This window comes from Vulpes vulpes, chromosome 12, assembly GCF_048418805.1.
Source record: "Vulpes vulpes isolate BD-2025 chromosome 12, VulVul3, whole genome shotgun sequence".
Taxonomy (NCBI): domain Eukaryota; kingdom Metazoa; phylum Chordata; class Mammalia; order Carnivora; family Canidae; genus Vulpes; species Vulpes vulpes.
The window spans coordinates 120,001,702-120,027,958 of record NC_132791.1 but is presented as its reverse complement, the minus strand read 5'-3'; the positions used below and the strand labels follow the sequence as shown (position 1 = coordinate 120,027,958).

Here is a 26,257-nt window from a genome sequence, read left to right as displayed (position 1 = left end):
ATATCATATTTAACCTAGAAATTCTATAATAAATATAGCTTAATAATAGTATATATTAATTATGTATATAATTTGTTAAAGTATTTACATTCTGTTTTCCAATCATAATCTCCATAGTTTTGTTTTGTTTTTGGCTAGTAGTATAGTTATTTGGATTTGGTAATTGTCATCATTTTGTTTGTAAGAGTTCTTACTTTTTATCTCTTGTTGAGCTGCAGTTGGCCTTCTACAGTTTTAAAAGAAGGGCTCATAGAGACTATATCCCCTGAGTTTGTTGTAATAATTGGATTTTTATAAAACAGTGGAATCTATAAATAATCTGAGATTTATTTGATATGTGGCATAAGGTGAGAATACAAATTAACTTGTAACCTTCAGGAATGTGTGATAGTGAAACAATTTTGATTTTGCTCTTTTATCCTTTGGGAAGATGGAACTGAGACTTAAGAATTAACAAATTAAGAATTAATATATATTTTCCTTTGAGGAAACAGACTTCAAACGGGAAAAAAAAATATGTTCCATGAATTTGAGGGTTAAGGGGATAAAACAGTTCAAGTAATTTACCACAGAACCTGTGTTGAGAAGAAAAGGAAATTGGGGCTATCAGGGGTCCTATAAGTTGAAAGGAAATGGAGAAGTCCAGGAAACAATAATAAGGACATAAAAGATATTCAGTACATTTATGTTTAGTGAATTAGTGAATTCAAGGTTTTTGGGAGGTATAATGGGAATGAGAAAATAAGAAATATAGAAGAGTAAGAATCTGTGGTTTGAAAGTGTAAGGAAGTATGAGGTGACATTTGGTAGATGACACGGTTCAAGATGTGGCCATCGAAGTAGGCTGTCAAAATATATGAGGTATAAAGGTCACTGATATTTAGAGAGACAAATCGCCAGAAGGCTCAAAGTTTGAATTGGTTTGGATGTGAGATCTCAGGTCTTTCAGGGCAGTGGAAGGATTTTTGGGAGAAAATAAAGACAGTCCACTGCTTAATTGTTCGTGAATATAATAGGGAAATAGTCAACTCTGAGGTAGGTCCTATCTTATATTCATTCTGTATATTAGAAATGAAGCAGGGAGATATTAAGTAATTTGCCTTTGGCATAAAATTAATGACTACAAGAGTGACGATGCAAATATAGGCAATCTGGCTCTCAAGCCTGTGATCTAACCACTGTGCAGCCCGTCCTCTGTGTGTGTGTGTGTGTGTGTGTGTGGGATCGGGTGTTACAACTTTATGTGCATACAACCCTAGGGGTTGGTGCTGAAACTGAGCAGCATGAAACTCCTAGATTTTGTCACATCCACCAGAGCTGTGGGGCCTGGAGCTCTATTTTGTATGTATATTTTAGAAAAGACTTTTTCATTCTGTAGTTACCCTCTTACAGCTGGGTCACAAGGGGGAAGAGACTGACATTTACAGAAACTCTTAGGCACTTCAGAAACCATGACATCTCTTTAAAATGTATTGAACAATATATCCATTTGTATAACAAACATTTTAGAGTCTCTTTTGTACTAGGTATATAGTACAGGATATTCAACACAAGTTCTGTACTCAAGAGTAATTTAAAATTTATTGGGGACACAAGGCAAAGTTGGTTTAACTTTCTATCTCCTTTACTCTGGTCTCCCAGGCTACCAAATCATAGGTAAATTGAGAGAATGTTAAGTCTGTTCTAATTTTTAAAAAGCCCACAGTACATCACTTGGCAACTAAATGCTATGTTCTTAGTCTGACCTAGGATAGATGGACTCCTGAGAGAGGTTATATTGAATAAATGGAGAAACAGAACCTTTTTTTTTGTTGTTGTTTTTTCAGTCTTTGTGGAATCCTTTCAATTGTAAAAATGATCCATACACTTAGCCCTAACATAAGTACCAATGATGTTTTATGAATCATCTTATTTGAAAACAAGAAAGCAAATGAGAGGGATAGCTCACTAAGTCACATGAAAGATTAACCCTTTTGTCCATACTGTTCCTTCTGGAATGCTTTCCCTCTATGTTGCTCTCCTTACACCTCCTCTTTTGCATTCCTGAATCCTACTCTTCTAGTCTTAATTTAGATATCTCTTCTTCTAGGAAGATTTCTCTGAACTCTCAACTCTGGATCATATGACACCCACCCCCATCACCCTTTGTAGCAGGTATCCCACAATATTGTAATAGCCTGATACTTACTGGTATTCACTCTAGACAGTCCCTTATGTGAGGAAAGGGACCACAGCCATTTAATGTTTTATCTCCATCTTAAGGTCTGCCATATAATAGCTGTTGAGTAAAAACAGTGTGCATTGGGACACCTGGGTGGCTCAGTGGTTAATGCCTTTGGCTCAGGGTGTGATCCTGGGGTCGTGGGATGAGTCCCACATCGGGTTCCCCACAGGGAGCCTGCTTCTCCCTCTGCCTATGTCTCTGCCTCTCTCTCTGTGTCTCTCATGAATAAATAAATAAAATCTTAAAAAACAAAACAGTGTGCATTGAATGAGTGATACTCAGTACAGAGCCTTGTTCTTCCTACAGTTGCTTCATTATCTTCTCTGTTGTGATCATTTGGGTTCTCAGTATATATCATTAGCATAGTCAAAAAAGAGGGAAATGAAAAACAAGGTGATGAGTGACTGCATGTGAATTTTTTTAAGACCTAGGCTTCCTCCGGCTTAGATTATTTCTCCATTCCCTGCATTACAACGTCTGGTCCAAATCTCTCCACCCTCACCCATTTGAAAAGTAGGCATAAACGAGTATCAGCAGTGATTCTGATTATAAACACACCGTTTTGGCCCATCACCCTTCTTCTTCATGGATGATCGTGGTGCTTTTTCTGTTCTATCTTGTTATCTCTTCCTCTCAGTTTACAGAGATTATATTCATTTGATTTTTAAAATTTGCTGTGTCTCTTTTCTGTGTACCTTACCACTTATGTTCTGTTTTACAACATGTTCTGAAGGTATAGATATGCAGCATCATTTATTTGGGAAATACTGATTGGATGCGATGATGCACATGGCCCTCTTTAAAGAACTAGAGATGAATAAAACCATTCCAAGGACAGCCCTGCAGTCATGACTGTGCGTCTCTGTGGAGGGTGCTTTCTGTACTCTCAGGAGATGGAGGAGGACAGAGGAACCAGGGGCTGAGGAGTGGGAAGCAGAGTAAAAGGAGTCTTGGGGAGGAAAGGAGTTGGTAACTAAAGTGGCATGCAGGGCCACTTAGGAGACTATAAATAATACCATGTCCTGACCAAGGTCTCAGCTGCACCCCTGGTGGCTCACCTGCAACTTTGCCTCTGCTAGTGCTTGTCTTTGTCACTGCCACACAAGTGCCAGGAGGAGACACAGATTGTGGACTAAGGTGACGTTCACATATGTATAGGTCCCTGGAAGCTTTGGACCTTCTGAGAGGCCACATGGGCTCTGCTAGTATGCAGTGATGGAACTCAAGCATTCCTACCTTGTGCTTGTAAGCTTTTAGGGTGAGTGGAGCTCTCAGCTCTGTGGTGTTCATCTTCGCATTGGTACCTCTTCCTGACCAAGTGCTGCAATAAACATGACTGAGGCTTCAAGACCACGAGCAAGTGGCAACAATATCTGTGCTCCACAACATCAGCCTTGCCTCTCCAAAGTCTGTTGAGAGCTACAGAAAATCTTAGGACTAGCTCAGCACATTCAGCCCTATTGCAGTGGAGCCCTTGTTCTACGTTTTATACATCGAGGCTGTTAAAAACAATGAAGACCCCTATCTTTAAAGAAGATGCTGCCAGCTATCAACCTCAGATGAAGGTGAAAAATTAAACCTTGACCCAAAGAGGAATGTTTTTATTGCATATAAAGGTAACTTGTTTTTATAAATGGGATTTTTGCATGTTTTTTTTGGAAGATCTTGTGGGCATATTTTGGAATTAAAATTTTAATTGTTGGAAATAGAATAGGGGGGTATTGAAGAAACATGAAACTATCACCTTGCTCTGAGGGATCTTTTGCTCTGTATTGATGCCTTAGTATGTCAAAATGACTCATCTAGGGGAGGGCTTTTAGTTAAGAGAAAGTATTTTGGGTAAAAAGAAAAAGGAAGCTTATAATTCAGTGTTTGCAAATTTACTTACCTTAGCTCCTATATGTCAAATATAAGCTAATACTCACTTGTATTGGAAATAAAGACTAGAATTAATTTCTTAACATTTTCAACATTTACACATCATTTTGAAGAATGATTTCTCCAGTTCATTCCACACATTGTGATGGCTTTTACAATCTGTTTAGAGATGAAACCACTCTTCAGGGATGAGGTTTCTGGTCTTACAAACCAGAACTGCAAGACCCCACGAACAAAGCCAAAATATTTAAGCATAATGTGACCAAGGTTGCAGACAAGGTGACAGGATTGATCTACTAATCTTGAAAGCACAGCCCACATACATTTTCTGAGTCTTTTAAATGACAAGTATTAATTTCAATATGTATTTTTAAAATTATATATATTTTTTTCTGAAAATACTTTACACAGAAACTTTCTTTTCCCACAACTTGTTATTCTATTAAAAGGCTTGTGTGGAGCTTGGGATTTTTTTCCCTAGCTCTGTTTATCCTTAGAATAGATTCCACTATGGTAGTATAGTCAAAATGCCATGTTTTTAAGTCTCTCTAAAACACAGAGAGAAAAATATCGGCTTATGTCATTAATTTAATTTACAGTTAGGTTTATTTTTTCATTTTTAGAAACTGCTTTTTTAATTTAAAAATTTTAATATGTAAATCATGTATGTGGTTCCAAAATGGTGTAAAATGGCAGAAGATAAGTATCATTTCCATCCATGTCACTTCTACTCTGAATTTTATAAGCCTTTATAGATAGCTTTTTATTTATCTTTTATTTGTATTCCAGTGTTTTTTTTAATTGTTGTTGCAAGTGTAAGCAAATACATTTATATATGTCCTTCCCTTTTTATTACCTGGGAGGTTGCCTACTGTATACTGGAACTTGCTTTTCTCCTTTAACCTATCCTGGAGACTGTAGCATCCCAGTTTCTAGGTGCCCTCCCATTCCTTTTTATGGCTATGTTGTATTTTCTTGAGAAGGTGTATCATAATTTGTTTCATTTGTCCTTTATCGGTGCAGAGTTGGTTTGTTTTCCAGTCTTTTGCTATTACAAATAGCAATAAAATTTGTGTGAAATGAATGTGCCAATGAATGCTTTTATGCATAGTCACTTCATATTTTTTTCTAATGTCTTTGAGAATGCTGGGTCAAAATGTAAATACATATGCCATTTTCCTAAATATTGTCAAACTTTTCTTCACAGGGGCAATGCCATTTTGGATTCCCATGAGCAATGTTTGAGAATGTCCATTTCTCCAGAGCCTCATCAATATCGTATGTTTTCAGTCTTTGGGATTTTTGCTAACTTGATACACAAGAAATGGTTTCTCAGTGTTGTTCAAATATGTATTTCTCATTCTGTGTTTGAGGCCCATTTTCATTTTTTCTATTAAATTGCCTACTCACAACTTTTGCTAATTTTTCTATCTATGCCTTTTTCTTTTCAATTTTTAAGAGCTGTCTATAAAATAGACATTAATTTATTGTCTAGGATGCAAGTTGCAAGTGTTTTTTTCTCTGTAGCTTATCTTTTGACTTTGCTTATGGTTTTTTGGGGGGCATGTGTTTTATTTTTCACATATGTCTGACTTGTATATCTAGATTTTAAGTTATCAGTCTGGATGCAGAGAAAAGAACTCTTTATTCAGTGTATTACAAATGTCTTTTTCACAATTCTAAGGGTTTTTTTTTTTTCACGTTCTTAATGGTATCTTTTTATAAACAGTTCCTGATTTTAATGTGCAAAAAATTACCAGTATTTTTCCTTACAATTAGTGCCTTTAGAATTCAGTCTAAGAAAACATGTTCTACCTTGAAGTCACAAAGATTTTTTTTGTATTATCTTAAACAGTCCAAGAGCTATTTATTATTGTGCCAAACTATAATCTGAGAACCTGTGGTAGTTCTAAACTGTTTTTCAGTGGTTCATGGTCGGTATAGAAATTGAGAGTAAGCGTTCAGAAACTTTTGTGGGAATGTAATATTATCGTGGCATGCCAGCCTGTGATGAGCAAATTCATCTTTTGAGGATCCTCAAAAGTGTTTTCAAACTCATGTGATGAGTCAGGTTTCATAAACTGTGTACTAGTTGTGCACAGTAGGACCAAACATGAATGCTTGAAAGTGTAGATATTTTTTTTAAAAGTGTCTCTTAACTGCAGATGGTGTGAGATGTACTCTTTGAGAAGCTTTATTGCTTTGCTTTTCATATTTAAGTCTATGATTTCCCAGGACTGGTATGTGTGTTTGTGGTGTAATATAGGGTTCCAATTTCATTTTTCTCCCCATGGATATCCTGTTTTCCCAGAACTATTTAGTGAAAAGGCTGTTCTTCCCTCACTGCTCAGCAGTGATTTATTTGCCATGAACCAAGAGTTCTGTTCTCTATATTCTATTTCACTGGTGTTTTGTTTCTCTTTGCATCAGTACCACATTGTCATAATTCTATGTATAGCTTTAAAGTAAGTCTTGATATCCGGAAAAATAAGTTCTGCAGCCTTCTATTTTAGAAGTGTTTTGATCCTTTTTTGTCCTTTTTGTTTCCTTAGAGATTTTATATTGTCAAATTACACCCTGCTTCCCTGCCACGCACACAACCTGTTCCGATTTTGTTTGGAACTGTGTTGAATCTATAGGTCTGTTTAGTCTTTCAGCATGTGATTAGATTGTACAGGTGTGTGTTTTTGCCCATAAGTGTATTTATTCCTGAGCATTGGGTTACCCAATGTTTTTGATAGTTCACTGAATGCGCATTTCTAAATATACTGTATTTTTTATAATACTAAAGATTTTATTTTTTTTATTTTTTAAAAATTTTTTAAAATTTTATTTATTTATGATAGTCATACAGAGAGAGAGAGAGAGGCAGAGACATAGGCAGAGGGAGAAGCAGGCTCCATGCACCGGGAGCCCGATGTGGGATTTGATCCCGGGTCTCCAGGATCTCGCGCTGGGCCAAAGGCAGGCGCCAAACCACTACGCCACCCAGGGATCCCAATACTAAAGATTTTAAAAGATACTGTATAATAGGTCAAAAAGTAGCAAATTTCTGGAATTAAATATAATAAAACATGTTCACATTCTCTATGCAGAGATATGCAATTTTGATTATATTGTCTATCTATTGCTGCTCTAAGAAAAACTATTAATTTTAATATGTTAAGCTGTGTCATGTTACCTTCTAAATTTTTATATTTAGCTTCTTAGTTTTTTTATGTGTGAGCAAAAAACCAGAGATGGTTACTTTTGTTCCTTTCTTTTTAAACATTTTAAAATTATTTATTATTATTATTATTATTATTATTATTATTATTATTATTATTTCTGTTCCTTTCTGACATGTACTGCCAATGCATTGTTGAGTAGAAGTTATTCATGTTTTCCTCCTGATATTAACAAGAAAAGTTTGTTATATTTCATTCACTTGTTGATTTTTATTGTAGTTTTCTAGTAGTTAAACTTAAGTTATAAGAATTTTCTTCTGTTTCTCTAGTTTTTCCCTCAGCCTCTCAGGAATTTGTGTTCATTTTTACCAAGTTTTTTACTTTCTTTTTTTATTGAAATATAATTAACATACAATGTTTTATTAGTTTCAGATATACAATATAATGATTCAGCAATTCTATACATAACTCAGTGCTCATCAGGGTAAGTGTACTCTTAATCCCCTTCACCTATTTCACCTATCCCCCCACCCATCTTCCGTCTGATGACCTACAGTTTGTACTCTGTACTGGAGTCTGTTTATTTCATTTACCTCTTTTTTTCCGTGTTCATTTGTTTTGTTTCTTAAATTCCAAAATAAGTGAAATCCTGTGGTTTTTGTCTTTCCCTGCCTTATTTTACTTAGCATTATATCTTCTAGGTCCATCCATTTTGTTACAAATATCTCATTATTCTTTATGGCTGAGTGGCATTCTATTACATATATATATATGTAATAGATGTATTCATATGTGTATGAATATATATGAATATGTGTATATATATCAATGTATATATATGTATTCATCCATGGATGCACACCTGGGCTGCTTCCATGTCTTGGCTATTTAAATAGTGCTACAGTAAATATAGGGGTGCATATATCTTTTTGGATTAGTGTTTTCATTTTCTTTGGGTAAAGACCCCATAGTGGAAATGTTGGATCATAAGATAATTCTATTTTTAATTTTTTAAAAGATTTTATTTATTTATTAATGAGAGATACAAAGAGAGAGAGGATAAACAGGCTTCATGCAGGGAGCCTGATGTGGGACTCAATCCTGGGTCTCCAGGATAAGGCCCTGGCCTGAAGGCAGTGCTAAACCACTAAACCGCTGAGCCACCGGGGGCCACCCCTATTTTTAATTTTTTAAAGGAACCTCCATAGTGGCCACACAAGTTTGCATTTCCACTAAGAGTACATGATGGTTCCTTTTTCTCCATATCCTTGCCAACACATATTGTTTCTTATGGTTTTGATTTTAGCCAATTTTGACTGGTGTGAGGTGATATCTCACTGTGGTTTCATTTGCATTTCCCTGATGATTAGGGATGTTAAGCATTTTTTCACATGTCTTTTGGTCATCTGTATGTCTTCTCTGAAGAAAAATCTGTTGATATCTTCTTCTCATTTTTTTATTGTAATTTTTTTTTGGTGTTGAGCTGTACATTTGGATATTAACCCCTTACTGGATATATCATGTAAATAAGTTCTCCCATACAGTAGGCTACCTTTTCATTTTGTTGATGGTTTCCTTTGCTGTGCCAAACCTTTTTTTTTGTTGTAATCCAATAGTTTATTTTTGCGTTTGCTTCCCTTGCTTCAGGAGACATATCTAGAAAAATGTTGCTATAGCCAATGTCAGAGAAATTACTTGCTTGTGCTCTCTTCTAGGATTTTTATGGTTTCAAACCTCACATTTAAGTCTTAATCCATATTGTTTATTTTTGGGTGTGGTGTAAGAAAGTGGTCCAGTTTTATTCCTTTCTATGTAGCTGTCTGATTTTCCCAGCACCATTTAATGAAGAGACTGTCTTTTCCCCATTGCATATTCTTGTCTCTTTTGTCATAGATTAACCGACCATGTAATTGTGGGTTTATTTCTGGGCTCTCTATTGTGTTCCATTGATCTGTATATCTATTTTTGTGCCAGTACCTTACTGTTTTGATTACTACAGCATTGTAATATGGCTATGAAGCCTAGAATTGTGATATCTCCAGTTTTGTTCTTATTTTTCAAGATTGCTTTGGCTCTTTGGTGTCTTATTTGGTTCCAATACAAATTTTAGGATTATTTGTTCTAGTTCTGTGAAAAATGCTGTGGATATTTTTTAGGGATTGCATTAAATCTGTAGATGATTTGGATAGTAGAGACATTTTAACATTTGTTCTCCCAATCCATGAGTATGGTACGTTTTTCCATTTGTTTTGTGTCATCTTCAATTTCTTTCATCATTGTTCTGTGGTTTTCAGAGTATGGGTCTTTCACCTGCTTGGTTAAGTTTATTTCTGGATTTTTTTTTTTGGCATAATTATAAGTGGGATTGTTTCTGTTAATTTCTCTTTCTGCTACTTCATTTTTACTGTATAAAAATGTAACATATTTCTGTGTCTTGATTTTGTATCCTGTGATCCTGCTGAATTCATTTATCAGTCCTATTAGTTTTTTTGGTGGAATCTTTAGGGTTTTCTATATATGGTATCTTGTCATGATTAAGTTTTACTCTTTCCTTACCAGTTTGGATGCCTTTTATTTCTTTTTCTTGCCTGATTGCTGTGGCTAGGACTTCCAGTACTATGTTGAATAAAGGTGGTACAAGTAGACATCTTTATCTTATTCCTGACTTTAGAGAAAAAGGTCTTTTTTTTACTCTTGAGGATGATGTTAGCTGTGGGTTTTTCATATATGGTTTTTATTATGTTGAAGTATATTCTCTCTAAATCTACTTTGTTGAGGGTTTTTATCATGAAAGGATGTTGAATTTTGTCAGATGCTTTTTTCTGCATCTATTAAGATGATCAATTATGTGATCTTTATCCTTTTGTTGTTGTTGTATTATCTTCATTGATTTGTGCATATTGAACCACTGTTGCAACCCAGGAATAAATCATACTTGATTGTGGTGAATGATTTTTTAAAATGTATTGTTGGATTTGACTTGCTAATATTTTGTTGAGGACTTTTACATCTATGTTTATCAGAGATGTCAGCCTGTAAATTTTTTTTTTGTAGTATCTTTATCTGGTTTTAGTATTGAGATAATACTAGCCTCATAGAATGAATTTGGAAGCTTTCCTTACTCTTCTCTTTTTTGGAATAGTTTGAGAAGAATAGATGTTAACTTTTCTTTACATGTTTGGTAGAATTTACCTGTGAAGCTATCTGTTCCTGGACTTTTGTTTGGTGGGAGTTTTTTGATTATTGATTCAATTTCATTGCTGATAATTGGTGTGTTTAAGTTTTCCATTTTTTTGTGATTCGGTTTTGGGAGGTTATATGGGAGAAATTATTTATTTCTTTTAGGTCATCCAATTTGTTGGCATATAATTTTTCATAATCACTGGTGATCTTTTGGATTTCTGTGATGTTGGTTATTACTCCTTTTTGATTTGCGATTTTGAGTCCTCTTTCCTTTTCTTTCTCTCTCTCTCTTTTTTTAAAAATCGATTTGAGACAGAAAGAGAGAAGCACAAGTTGGGGGGAGGGACAGAGAAAGAGGGATAAGCAGACTCCCCACTGAGCAGGAAGCCCAACCAGAGCTTGATCCCAGGACTCTGAGATCATGACCGGAGTTGAAGGCAGATGCTTAAACAACTGAGCCACCCAAGTGCTGCCCCCCTCCAACTCCTTTTTTGAGAAGTCTGGCTACAGGTTTATTAATTTTATCTTTTCAAAGAGCAAGCTCCTGGTTGCTTTGATGTGTTCTATTTTTTTTGTTGTTGTTTCTATTTCATTTATTTCTGCTCTAATATTTACTATTTCCTAGTTTTGCTTCTTCTCTTTCTAGCTCCTTAGGTATAAGGATAGGTTCTTTGAGATTTTTCTTTTTGCGGTAGGCCTGTATTGCTATAATATTCCCTCAGAACAACTTTCTGCATCCAAAGATTTGCACCATTGTCTTTTTATGTTCATTTATCTCTGTGTATTTTTAAATTTTCTCTTTGACTTCTTGGTTGACTCCTTTTTATTTTATTTACTTATTTTTTAGTTGTTTCTTACACACTTTAATTTAAATTCCAGTTAGTTAGCATATAGTTAATATTAGTTTCTGATGTAGAATTTAGTGATTCAACGCTTATATACAACATTTGGTGCTCCTCACAAGTATCCGCCTTAATCCCCATTACCTATTTAACCCATCCCCTCCAACAACCTCCCCTTTAGTAACTATTAGTTTGTTTGCTATAGTTCAGAGTCTGTTTCTTGGTTTTCCTCTCTTTCTTCTTTCCTATGTTCATTTTTTTTGTTTCTTAACTTCCACATTATGAGTGAAATCATATGGTATTTATCTTTCTCTGACTGACTTATTTCACTTAGTATAATACTCTCTAGCTCCATCCATGTTCTTGCTAAGAGCAAGATTTCATACTTTTTTATGGCTGAGTAATATACAAATTTATATTGGATATAAATATATTTATATATTTGGAGGTCATCCAATTTGTTGGCATATATAAATCCAAATTTATATTGGATATTACTCAGCCATAAAAATATGAAAATGTGGGATATATATATGTATATATATATATATATATATAGTTATATAGTTATATAGTTATACACACCTCACATCTTCTTTATCCACTCATCAGTTGATACACATTTGTGCTTTTTCCATAATTTGGCTATTGTTGATAATGCTGCTATAGCATCAGGGTGCATGTATTCCTTTGAAATAGTATTTTTTATCTTTGACCTATTGATTGTTTAGTAGCATGTTATTTAACCTCCACATGTATGTATTATTTCCAGAATTTTCCTTGCAATTTATTTCTAGGTTCATACCATTGCAGTTGGAATATATGCATGATAAGATTCCAGTCTTTTAAGATTTGCTGAGATTTGTTTTTTTGCCAACATGTGAACTATTCTGGAGAATGTTCCATGTGTACTTGAAAAGAATATGTATTCTGCTGTTTTTGGATGGAATGTTCTGAATATAATTGTTAGATCCATCTGGTCCAATGTATCACACAAAGCCAATGTTTCCTTGTTGATTTTCTGTTTGGATGATCTATCCATTGATATACGTGGGGTGTTAAATTCCCCTACTATTAATGTATTACTACCAGTTTCTTTGCTTGTTAATAGCTGCTTTGTTAATTTAGGTGCTCCCATGTTACATACATAAATATTTACAATTGTTATATCTTCTTGTTGGCTTGTTCTGATGTAGTATCTTTCTTTGCTTCTTAGTATAGTCTTTGTTTTAAAGTCTATTTTGACCAATATAAGTATTGTTACTCCAGCTTTCTTTTCACTTCCACTTGTATGATAAATGTTTTTCATACTTTCACTTCTGATCTGCATATGTCTTTAGGTCTGAAACGAGGCCCTTGTAGGAAGCATGTAGATGAGTCTTGTTTTTTTTTTTTAATTAAGTCACCCTGTGTCTTTTCATTGGGGCATATAATCCATTTACATTTAAAATAATTGTTGTTAAGTATGTATTTATTGCCATTTTCTTGTTTTATGGCTGTTTTTGTACTTTTTCTTCTCTTCCTCTCTTCTCTTGTGGTTTGATGGTTTTCGTTAGTGATATTTTTTCTTTTTCTTTTTTGCATATCTATTATAGCTTCTTGATTTATGGTTACTACTAGGTTTATAGATGATATCTTGTGCATATAGCAGTCTGTGTGAGGATGATGGTCACTTATGTTTGAATCCATTCTAAAAACACTAAATATTTACTCCACCGTTTTCTTAGGTATATGTCATTATACCTTACATGCATTTATTTTGTGAATCCAGTGATTGACTTTTATAGATATACTCGATTGTACTGCTTTTGTGTCTTAACCTCCATACTGGTTTTATAAATGATTAATCTACTACCTTTTGTGTTCATACATAGCTGTGAATTTTTTCCCTTTCCTACTTTTTTCTTTCTTTCTTTTCTTTTTTCTTCTTTTTCTTCTTCTTTTTTCTTTTCTTTTCTTTTCTTTTCTTTTCTTTTCTTTTCTTTTCTTTCTTTCTTTCTTTTTTTTTTACTGCTGCTTGTGGTATTTTCTTTCCACTCAAAGAATCTCCTTTTAACATTTCGTAATGTTTAGTGGTGATGAATTCCTTTAAGTTTTGTTTGGGAATCTTTTTATCTCTAATTCTATTCTGAATGATAGACTTATTGGATAGAGTACTCTTGGTTGCAGGTCTTTTCCTTTTAGCACTTTGACTGTATCACACCACTCCCTCTGGCCTGCAAAGTTCTGCTGAAAGATCATCTGATAACCTCATGAGGTTTCCCTTATATGTAACTCTTCTCTTGCTGCTTTTAAAATTCTCTCTTTATCACTACTTTTTGCCATTTTAATTACTATGTGTTGTGATGTGGGCCTCCTTGGGTTGATTTTGTTGGGGTCTTTCTGTGTTTCCTGAATGTGGATGTCTGTTTCTTTTTCCAGTTGAGAGAAATTTTGAGCTATTATTACTTCAAATAAAATTTCCCTCCTTCTCTCTCCTTCTTCTTCTGGGATCCCTGTAATGCAAATGTTATTACACTTGATGATATTTCGGAGTTCCCTTACCTGTTCTCATTTTTTATTATTCTTTTTTCTTTTCCTGTTCAACTTGGTTGCTTTCCAATACTCTGTCTCCCAGCTCACTGATCTGATCTATTTCCTTTAGCCTACTATTTATTACCTCTAGTGCATTTTAAATTCAGCTATCAAGTTTTTCATCTCTGGTTGGTTCCTTTTTATATTTCTTATCTCTTTGTTGAAGGTCTCACTGAGATTCTCCACTCTTTTCTCAAGTCCAGTGGGTATCTTTATGACCGTGGCTTTAAATTCCCTATCAGGTGTATTGCTTATCTCTGTTTCATTTAGCTGCTTGCTATAATTTTGTCCTATTCTTCCATCTGGAACATATTTGCCATCTCCTTATTTTTTCTAACTCACTGTTTCTAAGTGTTAGGAAAGTCAGCTACATCTCCTGCTCTTGAAAGTAGCAGCTCATGAAGAAGAGGTTCTGTAGTGCCCTGCAGTGCAACATTCCTTGTTTGCTTGAACATGGCATTTCAATGGCATCTCTTGTGTGTGTTGTATACACCTTACAATTGTGGCTGAGCTGCATTTGCCTTTAGTCCAGTTACCTGCAATGGCTCTCTTTGCTTGTTTCAAACAAGGTTTGGTCCCAGTCTTGTTAGTAGGCCAGTCTGGGGCTGCCTTAGTCTTGAGTTGAGTCAGACTAGGTATTTGCCAGAGCTGTATTAGCATGAAACTGCAATGTGTTGTTTCTGTGTCATCCTCCTAAAAGAAGCTTTTGTTGGTGGGTGGCATCTGCAGTCCAGATATCTGCTCCCAGCCCACTGCTGGGTCCACAGTCAGAGAGGTGTGTATGGTTATATTTCCCTCTCCCTGGATCAGGAGTTATTTGGTGTGGTAAAGGCTCCTTTAGGAGCTGCTTGCAACTACCATGTTTGTAGCATTGCTTTGGATAGACTGCCAAGGGCACATTAGAGGGGATGGGTCCACAGGAGAACACAGGGGCAGGGTTCATGGTGCCAACAAGGTGCAGGAGGGATATGCAGGTACCCAGGAAAACTCCCACTGATGCTGGGTTGGAGTGGGTGAATCTACAGAAGAGTATGGGGATAGAGCATGCTGTTAGCGAGCTAGGTGGAGAGTGTTTGAATTGTGCTGATTTCTCCATATCTAGGCTGGAAAGTGGGATAAGGAAATATCATCTACCAGTTCTTTTGTTCTTAGAGAAATCTCCCAAAGATCTCTACCCCTTTAGCACATACTCTGAGATTAGTAAACAAATCTCCCTCCTGTATACTCTAGGCATTTTTCAAACTGCTGCTTCTATGCTGTATCTCAAAAGGACTGTTTGTTGTGCTGTCTCTTTAAGAGCAAAGACTCAGTTTCTTATTTTCAAAGCAATAGGTGTTAACCCCACTGATTGTAAGAACTCACAAAGTTAGGCCTTTAAAAAAAAAGCCAAATGTTATGGAGATTCATCTTCCTAGCATAGATCTTCATGCCTGAGTTACCTGGTGTGGGGTCTCTTCCTCTCCCCTGTACATACCAATGGTGTCCCATTCTCTCATGGACAGTCCCATGAGTCAGTTTTGGCTTCTGACTGTGTTTCCACCCTTCCTACCCTCTTTGATGTGGCCTCCCATACATCTAGCTGTAGACAGCCTGCTTTACCAGTCTTTGGGTCATTTTCTGAGTTTTTATACAGATGTGCGTGTTTTCTAGGTGAAGCCATGGGACAAAGTGAACCTAGGATCTTCCTCCTCTGCCATCTTCCCTGAAAATTTAAGAATAGTTTTTATACTTTTAAAAATATGGGAGAAAATCAAAAGAAGAATAAATTACATGAAATTTGAATTTCAGTGTCATAAAGTTTTATTGGAACATAGCCATACTAATTCATTTAAATGCTTTCTATGGCTGCTTTCATCCTACAATGGCAGAGATATAACAGAGATGAGTGGCCTGCAAAGTATAAAACATTTACTATCTAGCCCTTTATAGAAAATGTTAGATGACACATCATGATGATCACGTTTATTCTTTTAACCCAACAAAGTATAGTTAGGATGCTTTCAGCCACAAGTAACAGAAATTATGAACCAAACTTGTTAAAGGAATATGAACATTTATTATCACATGTATGCAGCCTCCAGGGATAGCATAATCATTATTCATGTCTGATTCTCTTGGCTTTGCACCCTATGTTGTTTGTCTTGGTTCATAAATGTCCTCCCTACCCAGACAGATTCTTTTGATTTTGATTTTTTAGTCCCTAGAATAAAATTTCTCTGACAATACAAGTAGAATTATTTGCAGATCTGTGTTTCTAGGTATTTTGTATATTCATGCTTTAGCATAGGTAGTTTAAGAACATGTTAATCTGATTTCCAATTACATGATCATGTGGGTGGACACTATTAGTGCCATATACAATGGTCATGTCCCAGGCATCAAGAATACACACTGAAATCTTTGAAAATGTCCATATGGTAAGATATTGAATGTAATCATGGAAGTTTCCAAACCTTACTGTGTCTTCCTGATGTTTTCTGTCTTAAAGATCACTTTAGTGGCTAGGCTTCTTAGGAACAGTTGTTGATAAGTTTTTGAGGCACCAATGGCCCTGTGAATGAAAATGCCAATGAGGAAGGGCCTGAAGTGCTGGCCAGGTATGATGACAATGGCCACTTTTTTATCACTTGATATCCAGTTTCCTGAGGGATATAACCCTCATCTATCACAGAATAGAGCTGAAGACTGACAAAAGAGTAACTGTTTTTCCCCCCACCAAACCTAAATGTGTCTGTTTGCATTCAGAAGCAAATGTTTCTTAAAAATTTCAGTTGCATGGGGTGCCTGAGTGGCTCAGTTGGCTAAGCATCTGCCTTTGGCTCAGGTCATGATCTCAGGATCAGGCTCTGAGCTCAGTGGGGAGTTTGCTTTTCCTTCTGCCTCTGTCCTCCAACCTCACTCATGCTCTCTCTTTCTCAAATAAAATCTCAAAAAATTCCAGTTCTATGAAGATCAAAAACGTTTAGTGCTAATACACAAATCAGTTTTTTTTTAACTCAGAGGCAATGATTAATATTTTTAAAAAGAATATTCTATCATTTAAAATACTCACCCATCTAGGGATGCCTGGGTGACTCAGTGGTTGAGCATCTGCCTTTGGCTCAGGTCGTGATCCCAGGGTCCTGGGATTAAATCCCATATCAGGCTCCTCGCAGGGAGCCTGCTTCTCCCCCTGACCTATGTCTCTGTCTCTCTGTGTCTCTCATGAATAAATAAAGAAGTTAAAAGAAATACTCATCCATCTAGATTATTTTTGACTAGAACATCCTATACTTTAGGGTAGATTGTTCATATGTGTGAAATATCAATCAAAATGTAAAGTTTTTATTGGAATTTATAAAGAGAAACAACGGTTCTTGTAAAAGTGGGAATAAGACATATTTTATGGGAATAAGACATATTTTAAATTAAAAGCCTCAAATCTAGAAATCTAAATGAAGTTGAAAATAAAATAACCAAAATGAGAGAATAGAGATCTCATTAAAAGTAATGTCAACCTCAATTTCTAAAACAATTTAAAATAATTACATACTTTTTACAAGTTTGGGCAAGTATTTGATCCACTGGTGCGGTGTAGAGTCTCCCAGGAGGTAAGTCAATTTTCCTTTCAAATAGCCATTCATCTCATTGTATTTAACTGAATTTGCTTACAAAATGTTGTAATCCACCTTCCTGCTGATGTATAACCATTAGAGACAGGAGCCTTCATTCTGACTTGGCATTTCTATTTTTTTCATTCTAGTAACAGACACTTCTGGTAAGTGATTTTATTGGCATAAGTTAAATATCTAACCTTCTTTCTCTGCCCTTCCCTTTGTTGATCTCTTTCTCTCTTCCTCAAACTCCTATTTCCTTTTTTTAAATTTTTCTTTAAATTTTTATTTATTTATGATAGTCACACACAGAGAGAGAGAGAGGCAGAGACACAGGCAGACGGAGAAGCAGGCTCCATGCACCGGGAGCCCGATGTGGGATTTGATCCCAGGTCTCCAGGATCACGCCCTGGGCCAAAGGCAGGCGCCAAACCGCTGCACCACCCAGGGATCCCAAACTCCTATTTCCTAATTCCTTCGTCTCCTCTTGGTATTCTTTGGTCACCAGCTTTGTTTAACCACTTCTCATTTGTTTAAGAGATTTTGAGTCATCTTGATTCCTTGTAAATTTTCTCCCAAATCTGGTTATTAGTTAAGTTTTAAGTTTTTGTCAACATTGCTGATTCTGTGATGACTCAGGCCTTTATCTCTAACCTGAATATTAGTGGTCTAAAAGTTGGTGTCTTTGTACCAAATTACTTACCTTTGTTTTATTAATGAAACATTAGTCTTATTTTTTTCTATGAAATGTTTTCCCACAAGGATATTGTTGTTAAAAAACTAGCTTAAAAATATGCCCACATTTTTAAAAGTTCAAACAGTATAATATACCTAGTTTGAATTGGTATTTTATTTCATTTATTTTTTAAATAATGATTTCATATTTATTTATTCGAGAGAGGCAGAGACATAGGCAGAGGGAGAAACAGAATCCCCACAGGGAGCCCAATGTGGGACTCGATCCCAGACCCTGAGATCACACTCTGAGCCAGAGACAGGCACTCAACTGCTGAGCCACCCAGACATCCCTTGAATTGATGTTTTAAAAGTACAATTTCATAAAAAGTAACATATGGCAGACAACACTAATGTTCTGAGATTTTCCTGCAAGATGCATTAGAATTACAGGCTCTATTGGCACATGTTTGCCTTCCAAGGCATTGCAAGTAGCCATGCACCAAAATTTTTGCTGTGGCGTACTGAAAATCATCAGATTTCCTACCTGTCATGTTTCCTTTTCACTCACTATCCACCTACCCCCCCAAAATCCCCATTGAGTTAATGCCTTGTATTTTAGGTTTATTACATAGCATTTCTGTACTAATATCATATTCTGTAGTAGATAGGAAGCAAATAATAATCACTTAAATATAAATTTATTTATCTCTCACATAATAGTCCTAAAGTGAGCAGGCCAGGACCAGTATGATGTTCCATGGTTTCAAGGGCTCCAGTTCCTTCTGCCTTGTTCTGCAACTCTTTTTTTGGAGAAGGTATGATAATCTTAACTTTATTATTTTCTTATAACTTTTTTGAGGTATAATTGACATACAAATAACTATATATATATTTAATGTATGGCGTTGGGTGAATTTGAGCATATATGGATATACTTCATACTATTATCACAATCAAGTTGCTATTTTTAATATATGACATCAATCTCATGGTCTAACATGACTTTTTCATCTCTTAGCATTATATCTCAAGTTTAGCCAAGAGGAAGGGGAGGGCAAGTTGTTTTACTTTTAAGGCATGACATAGACATTTCCCATATCACTTCTGCTCATAATCCTGGCCAAAATCTAGTTATGGCCACCACTAGCTGCAACTGCAGCCTTTAGTTGAGTGACAGTGGGCCCAGCTAAAATAATGGTATTTTATTACCAAAGAGGGAAGGGATAATGGATAGTAGGAGACCACATCCAATCTCTGCTTTACTCCCCATGCTTAGCCCTCCAGAGACCTTGCAGTCTCTGTTATCTAGATCTACTGAATAGTCATATGCATGCGTGTAATCTATGGACAAAGTGGAAAAAAAGTGATGGTAGAAAAATTGGAAAATTCTGAAATAAGAATTCTTTCAGGTAATCCTAGAATAGCTAAGCCCTAGTGATTTGCTAAAGAGAGTTTCTGTAATTCTATAATTATATGAAAATTTCAGTGTGACATGGTTGAGTTTCTGTGAGGTTTGATAGCATTGCACCCTGGATGACTGAATACTGTAACCCTAGAAGATCCGTACAGCCATCCTAATAATGTACTGGCATGCTTTGGTGAGAAGAGAGCCTTTAAGCTTATTATTGAAAACCATATCTTGTACAATATTTATGTGTCAGGGTATTCATTTTGCCAAGGGTCAAGCTAAGTGCTCTGAAAGACTATATCAAATATATAACACATTTTATTATGATTTATCTTAATGTTTACTTAATAGAGTGGGCTTAATAGTATGTTGATAATAGTATTAAGATTCCATTATATTTATCAATTAGTATAAAGATTACAGTAGGGAGACTAAATGTCCCCCCAAAGATATCTGCATTCTTATCCTTGGGACCTGTGAATATGTTAACTTCCCTGGCAAAAGAGACTTTCCAGATATGATTAAAGGTATAGGTTTTGAGATGGGAGATTATCCTGGATGATCTGGGTGGCACTAATCTAAATCTCATTCATCCTTAAAAGTGGGAGAAGGAGGCAGAGGAGTGGGTCAGAAAGATGTGATATGGGAACTTGGCCTATTGTTGTATCTTTGGAAAATGGAAGAAGAGGGCTGTGAAGAATAAGGGCACCTCTAGAAGTAGAAAAGACAAGGAAGCAGATTCTGCTCTAGAGCCTCCAGAAAGGAATGCTGCCCTGTTATACCTTTATTTTAGCTCAATGAGACAAATGTTGGACTACTGAACTACAGAACTGCATTTGATATTTTTAAAATTGTTTTAAGCTACTTTGACACCTTTTCAACATCAAGTCATCCCATCCAACATTTATATAAATAGAAGAAAAAAGCCCTTTATTTTATATCCCTTAGTAGCATTAAATATTTCTTTATATAAATCATGCACATTTTGTTAAATTCGTGAAATACATTTCAAAGCAGAAAGTGGATCATATCACTCTCTTCCTTAGTTGATTTTTGTAGCTTTCAAAAGCTGACTGAATAAACCCTAAAATTCTCAGCATGGTACTTGAGAATCCATAATTTAGTTTCTTCCTTTCTTTCTAGCCTCTTCCTTTGCTCTGGTGCACTAAATACTTTCACTCCATTGGCCTGTTGAACAAAGTTCATGGTGATTTTGCTTATGAGTAGAGTTATCAGATAAAAAAATACAGGATACCAAATTAAATTTGAATTATTTCTAATAAGGAATAATTTTTAGTGTATTTTCCATGCAATATTTGCTCTTTATCTCATGCATATGATATCCATAAACAATTAGAAATTACTCAAATCTAATTTAAAACCCTAGATTATTATTTGCTAAACCTGGCAATCCTACTCATGGGCTTTATGAGTTTTCTCTTTCTCCTCATTTTCTGTCTACAGTTATCCTTCAGGGCTAAGTCAAATATCAGCTTTAACATAAGCCCTCTGCCTTTTTACTTTCTTCATAGAATTGGTAGGTTGAATGTCTTTCAGATTGCAACCTTGCTGAACATTTATTTTTCTCCATTTGCCCATAATGCCTCATATCTATTAGAACCTTAATAAACATTTGCAGAATACATGAATAAATATTAGGCAATAAATTATTAGTTGAAGTAAATCTCAAAATGGATGTTATTGGTAAACTCAGGCTTTAGAGAAAGTTATTTTAAAGCCAAGTATAAACATTATTCTTTTATAAGTAACATGGCTTTGCATTTGCCACTAAAAGACATTTAATAAAATGGAAACTCCATATAAAATTGCTTAGTGCATAAACTAAAGGTTAGGAAGTTATGCCAACAGAGAATTAGGATAACCAAACCAAAATGTTCCTACTCAAAAGCTGTGGGTAACCATCAAAGACATTTGCACAGTGCCCCAGACAGATCACCGACTCCAGGAGAAGCACTACCATGTTTAAATATGAATGTAGAATACTAATACTTTCCCCTTTTGGATAAACAGCTATAAAAATCTGTTATAAAAAGAGTTTGAAATAATTTCCTTGAGCTGATTTCTCTCTTTAAAATCCAAGGTGATTGACGTCACAGACACCTGCTAGGAATTGTGCTCCAGGAAATCCATGATTACTAGGATTGATACTGATAAACTTCCCCTGGCATAAGAATGTCTTTTGGAAGACCCATACTAAGAACTACCCACAATAGGACAAGAAAACTTACTACCTCACTGGGAGATGTCAATGAATTTAGGAGGTTTCACCATTTTTAACTCCCATGGATTGGACCTTCAAAACATAAGATAACAAATTAGCCTGCTGTCTGTCCATACATGCAGGTAACAAGTCTTTTGCTTGTGAATAAAAAATAATTTAAAAATTTCTACAACTGAAAATCATTGTTGTGAATTTTATATGCATTGGGCATTGTATATGGATTAGCATTTTGGAAAACTGTCTACCTTTCTGAGAGCAAGTCCAGGGCAACTCTTCTCATCTGCCACATGCAATCAGTATGTCCTGGAATTTTTAATTCAAAATATTTATCTAATATGCAAGTTGTCTTCTTTTGTTGTTTACACATCATTTATTCAAGTTCATGTAATATTTTTCTTGGATTTGTGTGAGTCTCTAACCAAGCTGTCTGTTATACCCCACCTATATTGGGATACAACTGCCAGAACACCCTTTTTGGTTGCAAATGCAACTGTATTCATTATTATTTAAAATCCATTTCACTGAGATCCCTGGGTGGCTCAGTGGTTTGGTGCCTGTGTTTGGCCCAGGGTATGATCCTGGAATCCCAGGATTGAGTCCCACATCAGGCATCCTGCATGGAGCCTGCTTCTCCCTCTGCCTGTAACTCTGCCTCTCTCTCTCTCTCTCTGTCTCTCATGAATAAATAAATAAAATCTTAAAAAAATAAATAAAATCCATTTCACTTACCTAAGGACTTCAGGCTCCTTAGCATGGCATGCAGACCTTTTTTCACAGAGTTTCTGCTTCTTCATCTACATTTCTTGCTATGCTTACCACTTTCCATTTTTCCTAGAAACTTGCCTTCTGATGATTGTAGACTCTATCAAGGAAGGTAGTGTACTTGCCTGATCCACTGCTATCTCCCTAATATCTGGCAGAAAGTCATGTTTAGTTTGGTGCATTGCATTTCTTTCCTCTAGCTGATGAAACACTGACTATCTGACTCTTCCTGCTTCAAAGGTCTTATCTTCTCCTTGAGTCACTCTTTGTTTCAAACCTGTGTATATGTAAGTGGTAGCAAGGAGAAAGAGAATACAGGAGGAATGGGGATCCAGGTGCTAGGTACAATAAATACAAGTGGTACTTAATTTTCTTCTGTGGATGCCTCTTCAGGTTCAATTCAGAAAAAGGAAGAGATCACATTGTCACCTTTACTGTGACTTTCTATATAAGAATGGTTAGTGGATAGGAAAAGAATTAATGGGTTGCATCATCAGAGATCAGAGGGAAAGAACAGAAACCCAGCTGAACTTATTTCAGAAGGGAGTCAGGGACTACAGATCAACACTTGGATGACTACATGGAATCTGGAATGCATGTTATTTTTCCATGTTTGCTGTCCATACTTTACTTTCTCAGCATATTTTTTTGAAAGCTTAAGGGAAGAATCTAGCATTCCACTCTGAAATCAAGTGTAGGGAAAGTAAATCCTCAGGATCAAAATGGATAGTAGCAGAATGGAAAGGAAAGAGGAAATAGACTGAGCTCCTGAAACTCTTTACAGAAAGTTAGCAAAGGAGCAAAAGAATTTGGAACTGATAGATTGTCTCGGGGCTTGGCCCACATGTTCTGGATTTGTGGTGGTACATAGTTACCATTTGCAAAATGGCTCATGAAGAGACTCTGATAGTTCATTCTAAACAATGAAGTTTTCCAGCTTAATGGAGAACTGATAGACCAAGGAGTGAGCATCTGTTTATGAGCAAGAGAAGAAGGATATGGAATTGATGCAGCCATGATTGATACAAGAAACATGCTTATACCCCAGTTTGTGAAGGCCTATTAGCCAAGGGCTTTTAAGAATCACTACATGACAACTTGGTGAGTATGGACTCCTTCAACCTGAGCAGCACATGCTGAGGAGTATCTGATCTTGAGATCAACTGGACATGACCAGTAGGAGTTGGCATTTTGGAAAGATTACTCAGGATGCAGTGTGGACAGTGGATTAGAGAGGGAGGATTGGTGGAAGGAAAGGTGCGACGAGTAATCTAGATGAACTGATGATGATCTCAACTCAACAGCATAGGTATGGAGACAAATGGATGAATGCAAAAGATATTTGAGAGGTGGAATCTACATAAGAGGATATGGGGAATGAAGGCATATAGATATTTTTTATTTTATCAAAGAATCCTTTTTTGGTGTAACATTTTCAACACCTATCAAAATACTTTTACACTGAATATATTTTGTAAAACCTAGGTCTACAGTAAAAGACATGCAATTTGAGAATACTGGTCATCATGGGAAAGTATAGTACATATAATACAGAGTTCTACCTCAGGCAACCCTCTTTTATTGAATATTTTGGTGAGAATGCCAGTCTTGGCAGTGGGAGTCATAAAAAAGGGATCTCACGAGCTCACCACATGTCTGACCAGACCTTGAGTAGAAGAGGCATCTGAAAGGGTCATGTTCAATGTTAATTGAGATGGGTAATGTAGCTCTGCCCATGGGGACTTCTCAGGGTGTTTAAAAGTATATTTACGTGTGAAAAAAGGCTTTATTCCTTGACAATAAGATAAGAATTTATCAATTCTGGGTAGTCATGTGAATCAGGGCCTCTCAAGGGTGTATGCTGAAGACTTACACAGCTCAGCACTTGAGTTTGGGGTCAGGCCACATTCAGCAAACATCGGTGGTGCCACTAACAAATTCACCTTTGGAAATAACAATCATGGCCTTGATTCCTTGCCCTCCAGAGAGCAGATACTCCTTCACTGGGGTGAGTCATCAGGAGGATAGAGACCTGGCCCTCCCAGAACAGAGTGAAGCTGACCAGGTGGGTGCCATTGTTGAAGTCTATCACCTTTCCTGAAGTGCCTGTTTTTAGACATGGGGAGGACATCCCAGCCCTCAGGAAATACCACCTCATTGCCTTCCTGTGTCTCAAGTGTTCCCTCTCCTCCAGTAGGATGTCTAGGTCATCTCCCCCTGCAGTAGGTTGTCTCGAGGCTGGAGGATGGTGGCTGTGCTGTGTGTGGCATTGGTGGTGGTGTTCAGGTGAAAGATCAGGGTGGGATTAGCTGGTTTAGTTTCCCCATGATTCCCTATATTCTTTGCTCAGTCTCTATTGGTGGCTTTAAGAGACTCAGTGATATTTTAGGGTATGAGGACTTCATGGAGATATTCCAGTGATGGAAGAGGATAGGTAAGTTTAGACTAGACCAAAACTGAAATTACAAGGTATATGACATAATGAAATGAATCAAATCATTTTACTTACTATGAATTTGAATGTTTACCTATTGTCATATTATTTATACTCTGACAATTTTGAATGACATGTAAACATATTTTTAAAGTAAAAATTATTTTTAATTGTAATTGACATACAATATTATATTACTGTCAGGAATATGGCATAGTGATTTTCCCATTCTATACGTTATGAAATGTTCACCATGATCAGTATAATCATGTGTCAACATATGAAGTTATTACAATACTACTGACCATATTCCCTATGCTCTACTTTTCATCCCCATGACTTATAACTGGAAGATTGTACTTCTTAATCTCCTTTATCTATTTCACTTATCCCTACTCTGCTATCTCCATGATATCTGGCAGAAAATAGTTTATTCATTTGTTTATTTTTTAGATTCAACATATAAGTGAAATCATATTGTATTTATCTTTCTTTGTTTGGCTTAATTCATTTAACATAGTACCCTCTAGTTCCATTAATGTTGATGCAAATGGCAAGATTTCATTCTTTTTCATGACTAAGTAATATTCTTATATGTATGTATATCATATGTCCTTTACCCATGCATCAGTCAGTAGACATTTAGGTTGCTCCATATCTTGGCTCATGTAAATAATGCTTCAATAAACATAAGGAGTGCATATATCTTTTGGAATTAGGGTTTTCATTTTCTATAGGTAAATACTCAGAAGTGGAATTGCTGACTGTTATTTCTAACTCTCAAGGAGTCTCCCTACTGTTTGGCATAGTGGATGTACCCAACTTACAGTCTCACCAACAGTGCACAAGAGTCCCTTTTTCTTCACATCTTTGCCAACACTTGTTATTTCTTGTCTTTTTGATACTAGCCGTTTTGATACTAGCCATAGGTGTGAGGTGAATCTCCTTGTGGTTTTGATGCCTTTCCCTGATGATTAGTGATTTTGAGCATATTTTCCTGTGTCCATTGGCCATCCATATGTCCTCTTTGAAAAGTGTCATTCAGGTTCTCTGCCCATTCTTTTAATTTTTTTAAACATTTTATTTGATAAAGAGAGTGCATGTGAACATGCACTTTCACGAGTGGAGGGAGGGGGCAGAGAGAGGGGGAGAAACAGACTGCCTGCTAAGCAGGGAGAGCCTGACATGGAGCTCAATCCCAGGACCTTGGGATCATGACCTGAGCTGAAGGCAGACACTTAACCAACTGAGCCACCCAGGTGCCCCCTCTGC

General features: G+C 36.1%; 1 long non-coding RNA gene and 1 pseudogene across 1 annotated transcript; one reads left to right on the top strand and one right to left on the bottom strand.

Moving 5' to 3' along the window:
• The first annotated feature begins 182 nt into the window (after positions 1-182).
• On the top strand, positions 183-7,753 carry LOC140594919 (uncharacterized). Its single transcript, XR_011996193.1, has 3 exons — positions 183-3,840; positions 5,310-5,380; positions 7,696-7,753. It is a non-coding gene; the product is annotated as an uncharacterized lncRNA (long non-coding RNA).
• Positions 7,754-16,146: 8,393 nt separating this feature from the next.
• On the bottom strand, positions 16,147-24,682 carry LOC112920166 (NXPE family member 1-like; annotated as a pseudogene).
• Positions 24,683-26,257: the final 1,575 nt, after the last annotated feature.